Source organism: Panthera onca, chromosome X, assembly GCF_046562875.1.
Source record: "Panthera onca isolate mPanOnc1 chromosome X, mPanOnc1 haplotype 2, whole genome shotgun sequence".
Taxonomy (NCBI): Eukaryota; Metazoa; Chordata; class Mammalia; order Carnivora; family Felidae; genus Panthera; species Panthera onca.
In genome coordinates, this window is record NC_138357.1 from 37,825,634 (window position 1) to 37,836,358 (window position 10,725).

The 10,725-nt window shown below is 39.3% G+C and overlaps 1 long non-coding RNA gene across 1 annotated transcript in view; it reads left to right on the top strand.

Moving 5' to 3' along the window:
• The window catches only part of LOC145713890 (uncharacterized), a 60,968-nt gene extending 50,448 nt beyond the window's left edge, over positions 1 to 10,520 (top strand). Inside the window, exon 3 of the long non-coding RNA XR_014136714.1 lies at positions 9,680 to 10,520. This is a non-coding gene — a long non-coding RNA (uncharacterized LOC145713890). The remainder of the gene's footprint in view (positions 1 to 9,679) is intronic.
• The last annotated feature ends 205 nt before the right edge of the window (positions 10,521 to 10,725 follow it).

The window sequence follows — 10,725 nt, forward strand, 5'->3', positions numbered from 1 at the left end:
GTCCACAGCAAAAGAAAACTAATACACTTCGCGTTTCTTCTAAGAAGAATTGCGCCTTCCCCCAATACATAAATGGATATGTAGACAAAGAAGCATGCAAATAAATAAATAAATAAATAAATAAATAAATAAAACAAGAAAAAAAAACCCTACAGGAATAACTTGAGATCTTGGTTAGAATTAACTGTTTTGAATAACAGTTGACCCTCCTCTGATCAAATAAAAATAATCTCTGGAGAAAATTTACATGATAAGAAAAGAAATATGTGTTCATTTTAGAAAATTGGAAAACCGCAGAAGGGCCCAACATTACATTTTGGAAGCTGTGTTATCAGTTTTGTTTTTATGCATATTTTTTCACTGTGATCATCCTTGCGCATCACTGATCACTAGTCCCTCAAATAGTGCCCGGTGCACAGTGGATCCTAAGATGATATTTATTGAGTACAGAAAAAGGATGAATAAACAAGTTCTTTTGTTACTATTTAAGGATATTTTATAGTCCTAATTCTTGTGATTCTTTCCACATCAAACATGGTTAATAGAACTCCTAAAGAAGTAGTAAGCAATGAACCGTAGACTATTGTGTGCACATGTGGGCTGTAGAATATATCTGAGAGCAACTCACACAAACCTGGGGCTTCAGCTTCCTGCCCATTGTTCCCTCCCTTCCCTACCTGGTGAACAGATTTTATCTGTTATATCTTTTTTTTTTTCATTTTTTTTTAACGTTTATTTATTTTTGAGACAGAGAGAGACAGAGCATGAACGGGGGAGGGTCAGAGAGAGGGAGACACAGAATCCGAAACAGGCTCCAGGTTCTGAGTTGTCAGCACAGAGCCCGACACGGGGCTCGAACTCACGGGCTGTGAGATCATGATCTGAGCCGAAGTCGGCCGCTTAACCGACTGAGCCACCCAGGCGCCCCCTGTTGTATCTTTTAAAAATAGATTTGAGGCGCCTGGGTGGCTCAGTAAGTTAAGCGTCTGACTCTTGATTTTGTCTCAGGTCATGATCTCACCGTTCAAGAGTTTGAGCCCCCCACCCCCACCGCATCCGCCTCTACTGACAGTGCAGAGGTTGCTTGGGATTCTCTCTCTCTCTCTCTTTCTCTCTCTGTCTCTCTGCCCCTTCCCCACTCATGCTTTCTATCTCTCTCTCTCTGAAAATAAATAAAACAAAAAAAAAATTGTTAGGGGGACCTGTGTGGCTCAATGGGTTAAGCATCCGACTTCCGCTAGGGTCATGATCTCACGGTTTGTGAGTTTAAGCCCCGTGTTAGACTCTGTGCTGACAGTTCACAGCCTGGAGCCTGCTTCGGATTCTGTGTCTCCCTCAATCTCTGCCCACCTCCCCGCTCGCGTTCTCTCTCTCTCTCTCAAAAATAAGTAAACATTAAAATTTTTTTAATTTTTTAAATAGCTTTATGGAGATATAATCCATATATCATACGACTTAAAGTTTAAAGTTAGAATTCAGTGGCTTTTAGTATATTCACAGAGTTGTGCAACCATCACTATAATCTGTGTTATGTTTTTTATTTTTTTGTTTCTTATTTTTAAAATATTATTTTAATTCCAATATAATTGATATACAGTGTTATATTAATTTCAGGTGTACAATATATTCATTCCACAATTCTATACATTACTCAGTGTTCATTGTGATAATTTTACTCTTAATCCCCTTTGCGTATTTCACCCATCCCCACCCACCTTCCCTCTCATAACCTTCAGTTTGTTCTCTGTACTTAACAGTCTGTTTTTTGATTTGTCTCTTTTTTCTTTGTTACATTTTTTTTTACTTTAAAAAAGAATGTATTTTATTTACCACTGTTAATGTGATTAGCCTCCTGGTATCCTTGTGAACCCACCGTCTTGAGTGGAACCTGCGAATTTCTTTTTACTGAAGAATTTAACTTTTTTTATTGCCTTAGTGTATCAAATATAAGTTGAAAGTGTTTTCCTTAAAATTTTAGGTGCTTACAATAAAATATTATTAGGCACTGAAAAGGAATAAAATACTAATACATGCTACAACAGGGATGAACTTTGAAACAGCATGATAAATGAAAGAAGCCAGCCACAAAAGACCAAGTCTGTCATTCCATTTATGCATTTATATGAAATGTTCAGATAGGCAAATCCTTAGACACAGAAAGTACATTAGTGTTTGTCAGAAACTGGGGAGGGGTATGTGAGGAGTGACTGCTAATGGGTAATAGGGTTTCTTTTGGGGGTGATAAAAATGTTCTAAAATTAGATTATGGTTATGATTGTACAATTCTGTGACTATATTAAAAAACACCGAATTGTATAATTTAGACAGGTGAATTGTATGCTATATATATATATATATATATATATATTTTACATCTCAGTACAGTTATTAAAAATGTATATGGGTGGCTGGGGTGCCTGGGTGGCTCAACTGGTTAAGCATCTGGCTTCAGCCCAGGTCATGATCTCACAGTTCAGGCCCCACATCGGGCTCTGAGCTGTCAGTTTGGAGCCTGCTTGGGATTCTCTCTCTCTCTCTCTCTGTCTCTATCCCACTCTCTCTTTTTCTCTCAAAAAAAAGAAATAAACTAAAAAAATGTATATGGGTGGGTAGGAGTTTCATTCTGTCTAATTGAATACAGTAAAAACTAATGATCCTACAGGACAAAATTTTAGAAAAGTTATGGCTATATGTAAACATTAACCAAATCACAAAAAGCCTTTATGTTTGTTTCTTGTATGTGTTTTTATGTTAAAAAAAATTTACATGAGAAAAAATGTTGACTTGTGAATTCCATCGAACATTTAAGGAAGAAATAATATGTATTCTATAAAAGCTCTTCCCCTGAAATGGAAGAGTGGCTTCTTCCTACCTCATTCTATGAAGCCAGCATCACTCTGATACCATAACCAGACAAAAACATTACAAACAATAAAATTACTGATCAGGGTGCCTGGGTGACTGAGTCAGTTAAACATCTGACTCTTGATTTCGGCTCAGGTCGTGATCTCATGGTTTGTGAGATTGGGCCCCCATTGGGCTCCATGCTGATGGTTAGGAGTCTGCTTGGGATTCACTCTCTCTCCCTCTCTCTGCTCTTACCCTCAGAATAAGTTAATAAACTTAAAAATAACTGATCAACATCTCTATGAACGTAGAGGCAAATATTTTTCACAAAACTTGAGCAAATTGAATCCAACAATATATAAAAAGGGTAATACATTACAACAAGGTTGGGCTTATCCCAGGAATACAGAGTTGATTTAACATTCAAAAGTAATCAGTGCAACTCCTCATACTAACAAATTAATACATACACAAACATATTATGATCTCAGTAGATGCAGAAAAGTCATTTGACACAATTCAACTTCCATTTCTCATTAAAACTCTCAGCAAAACAGGAAAGAAAACTTTCTCATGTGAATAGCAATTATGAAAATATATACATAGCACATATTTAATGAAAGAGTAAATGATTTCCTCCTAAGATCAAGAATAAGACAAGAGGGGCGCCTGCGTGGCTCAGTCAGTTGAGCGACCGACTTTGCCTCAGGTCATGATCTCACAGTTTGTGAGTTCGAGCCCCGGGTCTCTGTGTGGACAGCTCACAGCCTGGAGCCTGCTTCTAATTCTGTGTCTCCCTCTCTCTCTGTCCCTCCCCCACTCATGCTTTGTCTGTCTCTCTCTGTCTCAGAAATAAATAAACATTAAAAAAAAATTTTAAAAAAGAGTAAGACAAGAACGTTTACTCTCATCACTTATTTTCAACGTTATACTAGATGTTCCGGCCAGAGCAATCAGGCTAAGTAAGTAAATAAATAAGAGGCCTCCATATTGGAAAGGAAAAAGTAAAACTGTCTTTATTAGTAGACAACATGAAAGTCTATGTAGAAAGTCTGATGGAATCCACAAAAAAGCTACTGGGAGTGATGCATAAGTTTATCAGGTTTCAGGTTACAGGATCATTATGCGAAGATCAATTGCATTTTTATATATCAGCAGTGAACAATCTAGAATTGAAACTTAAAGAGCAATGACATGTGATAGCACTTAGGGCTCAAAAACACTTATGAAGAGTTAGGGATGAATATTTAGGAAGGGATAAAGCTGACAAAAAATGTGTAAGACTGAAGACTATAAAACACTGCTGAGACAAATTAAAGATATCCTTTAATTAAGAGACCTGTTAGCGAGGCGCCTGGGTGGCTCAGTCGGTTAAGCGTCTGACTTTGGCTCAGGTCATGATCTCACAGTCCGTGAGTTCGAGCCCCGTGTCAGACTCTGTGCTGACAGCTCAGAGCCTGGAGCCTGCTTCGAATTCTGTGTCTTCCTCTCTCTCTGCCCCTCCCCTGCTCATGCTGTGTCTCTCTCTGTCTCAAAAATAAATAAAACATTAAAAAAAATTCTTTTAAAGAGACCTGTTAGAATGGGTTCAAATATTCAATATTGTTCATAGGTCAGTTCTCCCCAAGTTGACCTATAGATTCAACACAATTTCAATTGAAACCTCAGTTTCTTTTCTGCAGAAATTGATTGACAGGTTGATTTGAAAATATATGTGGAGGGGGCACCTGGGTGGCTTAGTTGGTTAAGCCTCTGACTCTTTAAATTTGTTTTAATGTTTATTTATTTTTGAGAGGCAGAGAGAGACAGAAAACGAGCAGGGGAGGAACAGAGAGAGAGGGAGACACAGAACCCAAAACAGGACCCAGGCTCCAAGCCATCAGCACAGAGCCTGACACGGGGCTTGAACTCCCAGACCGGGAGATCGTGACCTGAGCTGAAGTTGGATGCTCAACTGACTGAGCCACCCAGGCTCCCTAAGTGTCTGACTCTTGATTTTGGCTCAGGTCATGATCTCATGAGTCATGGGACTGAGCCCCAATTTGGGTTCTGCACTGACAGCATGGAGCCTGCTTGGGATTCTCTCTCTCCCTCTCTCTTTGCCCCTCCCCTGCTCTTACTCTCTCTCTCTTTCTTAAAAATAAATAAACATTTAAAGTGTATATAGAAATGCAGAGGACCAAAGCCAAAAACACTCTGAAAAAGAATAACAATAACAAAGTTGAGGGCTAACACTCTCTGATTTCAAATCTTATGGAACTACAGTACTGAGAACAATGTGGTATTAGCATCAAGATAGATGAACAGGTCACTGGCACAGAAAAGAGGGTCCAAAACCAAGCCCACATATGTGGACAATTAATTTTTGACAAAGTACAAAGGCAGTTCAATAAAAAAAAAAAAGAATGAAACAAGCAGCTATCCATATGCAAAAAAAAAAAAAAAAAAAAAAACCAACCCAACTCTCAATCTAACCTCATTCCACATACAACATTTAACTCAAAGTGGATCATAAACCTAAATGCAAACCCTAAAACTATAAAGCTTTTAGAAGGAAACATAGGAAAAAATCTCTGTGACCTTTGGTTTGAGAGCAATCTCTTAGATACAACACCATAAGCACAACTCGTTAAAAAATGATCAGAGACATCATGGAAAATAATAACTTTTGCTCTTCAAAAGATACTGTTAGGAAACTACAAAGACAAGCTACCAACAGGGAGAAAATATTTGTAAAGCATATTTTTCATAACAGGCTTGCATCCAGGATATACAAAGAACACTCAAAACTTAACAATAAACAAACGATCCAATAAAAATCAAAACCAAAGATTTAAGCAGACATTTCACCAAAGAAGATACACAGATCACAGATAATCACATGAAAAGATGGTAAACAGCCTTAGTCATTAAGGGTATTGCAAATTGGAACCACCATAAAATACAACACTTCTGCACCTATCAAAATGACATATAGTGACAAGGACGTGAAGGAACTGGTATTCTCATAACCCTGTGGGTAGGAATGTAAAATGATACAACCATGAGTTTGGCAGGTTTGTAAAAAGTTAAATGCACAGGTACCGTATGATCCACCCATTCCCTCTCTAGATATGTACCCAAGAAAAACAAAAAGTTATGTCTGTACAAAAATTTGTACATGAATGTTTATAGCAACTCTATGTGTAGGAGCCCAAAAGTGGAAACAAGCCAGATATCCATCAATAAGTGAGTGGATAAACAAATTGGTATATGCCCATACTATGGAATACTAGTCATAAATAAAAAGGAATGAACTGTTGATACAGTAACATGGTTGAATCTCAAAATACTTTTGCTGAAAGATGGAAGCCAGGCCCCAAAGAGCACATTCTCATGATTCCATTTATACACATCTTAAGAAAATACAAACTAATTTTATATTGACAGAAAGCAGACCAGTGGTTTCTTGAGGAAGAAGGACTCCCAAGGGACAAGAGAACACATTGGGAGTTACAGATATGTTCATCATCCTGATTGTGGGGATGGTTTCACATGTGTATACATATGTCAACACTTAACAAGTTCTGTACTTTAAAGATGCACAATTTATGTGATATTCTTTTTCTTCGATAAAGATGTTCTGGAAAACCTCGCTGAGGGGCTCCTGGGTGGCTCACCTGGTTAAGCGTCCAACTCTTGATTTCAGCTCAGGCCATGATCTCTGGTTTGTGGGTTCGAGCCCCATGTCAGGCTTTGTGCTGAGCATGTAGCCTGCTTGGGATTCTCTCTCTCCCTCACTCTCTTCCCCTCCCTTGCTTGCCTGCTCTCTCCGTCTCCCTCTCTCTCTGAAAATAAATAAACTTCTTTAAAAAAAGACTTAAAAAATCTCATTGAGCAAACAGAAAACAAGTGTGATTATCTTCACCATCCTTATTAGCATCTGCAATAATAATAATCTTACTTTATTTACTTACTTACTTATTTACTTATTTATTGAGTAGGCTTCACGCCCAGCATGGAGCCCAACACAGGGCTTGAACTCAGGATCTTGAGATCAAGACCTGAGCCAAGATGAAGAGACAGTGAACCAAATGAGCCACCCATGTGCCCCAATGATAATCTTACTTTAAAATGATCTATTGATCACAAGCCAGTGTGATTTGCCTCCTTCCTTGGAATAGCTGAACATATAGAAGAATCAATAAGTTAGGGACTTTTAACATAGAACCATAGGTTTTTAAGAATTTTTAGCAGGAATATCTCGTGTGTTTAATGGTGATATTAGTGCAGTTAAATCAAGCAGAACATTCCTGATACTGAAAGGTTAAAATTAGGGTCTTTATCAGAATATGCATACATGATGTCATTGCATTCCTACCCCCCATTTATGAAGTTGCTACCCCCCAGTTATGAAGTTGCTTTGACATATACCAACCTATTTTCCCATTCAGTCATTTTAAGTAAGCCTCCTTGGTGTGGAAGGGTTATAGCTCTTTCTCTGAGGTGAAGGCAAGCTATGCCATGGATAGGTTTCCTACTAGCAAAGAAAATTGTGACAACAAACAGATAATTCAGGAAAATATGTTTTATCCAATAAGTGAATAGCAGATTAGTAGGGTTTAACATGGATGCTTATCTTCGACTTCTTTTGATTCTTTTTAAAAAAAAATTTTGTTTATTTATTTTTGAGAGAGAGAGACAGTGAGAGCAGGGGAGGGACAGAGAGAGAGGGAGACACAGAATCTGAAGCAGGCTCCAGGCTCCGAGCTGTCAGCACAGAGCCCTATGCAGGGCTCGAACTCACAGACCATGAGATCATGACCTGAGTAGAAATCAGACGCTCAGCCAACTGAGCCACCCAGGTGCCCCTCTGATTCTTTTTCTTAAAGTTTATTTATTTATTTATTGAGAGAGAGACTGAGAGTGAGTGAGAGAGAGAGAGTGAGTGAGTGAGTGAGCAGGGAAAGGACAAGGAGTGGGAGAGAGTATCTCAAGCGGGGCTCAAGCTCATGAAAGTAGCCCTATGCAGAGCTCCAGCTTGTGAGATCATGACCTGAGCCGAAACAGAGTCAGATGCTGTTTAAGCTGTTTAACTGACTGAGTCGCCCAGGCGCCCCTTCTTTCTGATTCTAACATTGTCAATATCAAGTTTAGCATTTTGGTCATGAATCTACTTCAGGCTGATTAGGTTACAGAGTTCATGATTGATTGTCCTATCAATTATTGTACCGTGCTGGAAGTGATTATATTGCAGAAGCAGCTGATCACACAGCCCTTGCAGTATTCAGTAGTTTCCAAAGTGGGGGGTCGATGGCTTTCTAATTTCTTAGACAGGGAATATTTATGAGCATCTTGTTTCTGGGAGCCCTGAAATATGGTACTTTAGAAAGGTGGGGATAAGTGATCTTGGATTTCAGTGTATGTTTTCCTATATATTTGAGGTTATAGAAATAAATCACTCATACTTAAATCCAGAAAATATGACATTAGAAGATAGTTGATATGATCACATACTTAGGAATTTTTCAATACACTTTAATCTGTTAATGTACTTTTTGTACCCAAATAATATTCACTGAAAGGTTTGTTAAAGGTCAGAAAACTTGGGCCAAGATAGAAGGAAATAATCCCTTGAATATTTTCCCAATTACACTTTGTATCCTTAAAACATAAGGTTTATGGGGGGAATCTTACTTTGTTCTGAGATAGAAACAGCATGGCTGTGCTGTTAACCATAGTCCTGATAAATCAAGCAAATTCCTATTTTTATCTGCATTCTAACTCAGGCAAAATCAAAGTTTTCTCTTTATCCAGATTTTTGAGAAAACTGTGGCTACACAGACCTGCCCAGATTTTTGTGGGCTGAAAAGTTAATATAGAGTATCCTTTCTATAAATTTTATGTTGATTAAGTAAAGGAGAGAAAGAAAGCAAAAACCTTGATAGGAAGGTATAGATGAGAACAGATTCGGGATAGAGAGAGAGCAGACAGTGGAGGGGAGATCGAGAATAGATTGAGCAAAAGTTGATGGAGTCAGCTACTGAAAAATTCAAGTAGTGGGATCACACACTTCCTGCTGAAATCTTTACTTCTCATCCTTGGAGCTAGACTTTTACTTGGAGTTTAAACCAACCATCAACTGGGGCGCCTGGGTGGCTCAGTCGGTTGAACGTCCGACATCGGCTCAGGTCATGATCTCGCGGTTCATGACTTGGAGCCCCGCGTCGGGCTCTGTGCTGACAGCTGGGAGCCTGGAGCCTGCTTCGGATTCTGTGGCTCCCTCTCTCTCCGCCCACCCCTGCTTGTGCTCTGTTTCTCTCTGTCCTCCAAAAATGGATAAATATTTTTTAAAAATCTTAAACCAACCATCAACCAAGGCTGTAGCATTAAGAAAAATGGTAGAAAATTTTAGAAGTTGGCCCATACTGGCCCCTTCTTGTGGCTTTTTGAAAAGCTCCACAAGAAAGTGATGAATTTAGGCAGCAGCAATGGAAGGAAAGATAAATGTACGGCCATACCTGTCCTGGATTTTCTCTAAAGGAGAAAAAATAAACCCCCAATTTGTTTGAGCCACTGTTTTCCACATTCTGTAACTACCAGCCAAATGTAAATTCCTAATTGATTCACTGGACAGCAGGTAGTCTCTCTTTACTTAGTGAATCTTAGGACTCTGTGTTCACTATTCACTTAGTGAAGTAGAAGTCCAGGTCTGTCTGTTGAGAATTATATTATCTGAATCAATTCAATAAGAATGTTATTGAATGGCTGTCACGTGCTTGGCAGTAATGTGCATTGAAAGAAATCTTTACTGACAATACCAAAGCCCTTACATTATATTTCCTCTTTCCAGGACAGTTTTGAAGGTCTGCACTTGAGAATTCATCTCCTTTCCTGCTCTGCCCAGTGGGCCGAACCCTGGAGGAAATTTCATGGCTGCAGACTGAAAAATTGAGAACCTGTAACCCGCATTTTTACACTTCAGAATTGAGCACTTTACACCCACTAGGCAACACGTTATATTTAACTTGCATTATGTATAGTCCTACTCACCTGAAAATACACAATTTTCATTGTGAATAAGATTCGTTCCATAAGTTGTCTGCATTCACTTGCTCTCATGAATATTAATTGGTGGTCTGCTCAGCATCCATTTTCCCCCTTTTCCATTCCTAAGGGCAACCTGATTGCTGACCAGGTAGCTGCAACCCCTTCCATACACAAACTCACACATATGTGCACACATTTATGCTTTCCTTCATCTATGAGCCTATGTCTATGACAGGATTTCTCTTGTTACACAATCAAAAGGCCTTTGTAGATAGTAAATAAACAGGCTGCAGATGGCAATGAGTTTGTGGGAAAAACAGATGAATAACAGAGTAAGGAACAGGGCTGGTGGGTGATAGTATACTCCCCTCAAATGGTAATTATCCGGTGTTAAATTCTCTGACACCAGAGCCATGCAAAAGGACAGGTCCCTAGAGGGCCTGGCTGCACTTACCAGGACTGATGGTGGCAGGCAGTTAACAGGGAAGGATCTTGAGACATACCCAGAAAGGTGAGATCCCAGGAAATCATTCTGAGCAGCCAGAAGCCGGAGAGAGGAGAGCAGGGATCCAGGAGACAAAGTGGGCCAGATGGTAAAGAAGCAGTAAGGCCAAGGCACCAAAGAAATGATAGGAACTAGGGCTAGTAGGGGTGCTGAAAAGCTCAAGGTAAGCATCAACGAAACAGGCTGGGATGGAGCTTGGTGTGTGTGTGTGTGTGTGTGTGTGTGTGTGTGCGCGCGCGCGCATGCGCGCGCACGCTCGAGATAAGGGTAATTCAGAAACTCATCTCAAAGAAGTGGGAATGTAGTTTCAGACCCCTTATCTGAATGTTTTGGTTGCTCCTGCC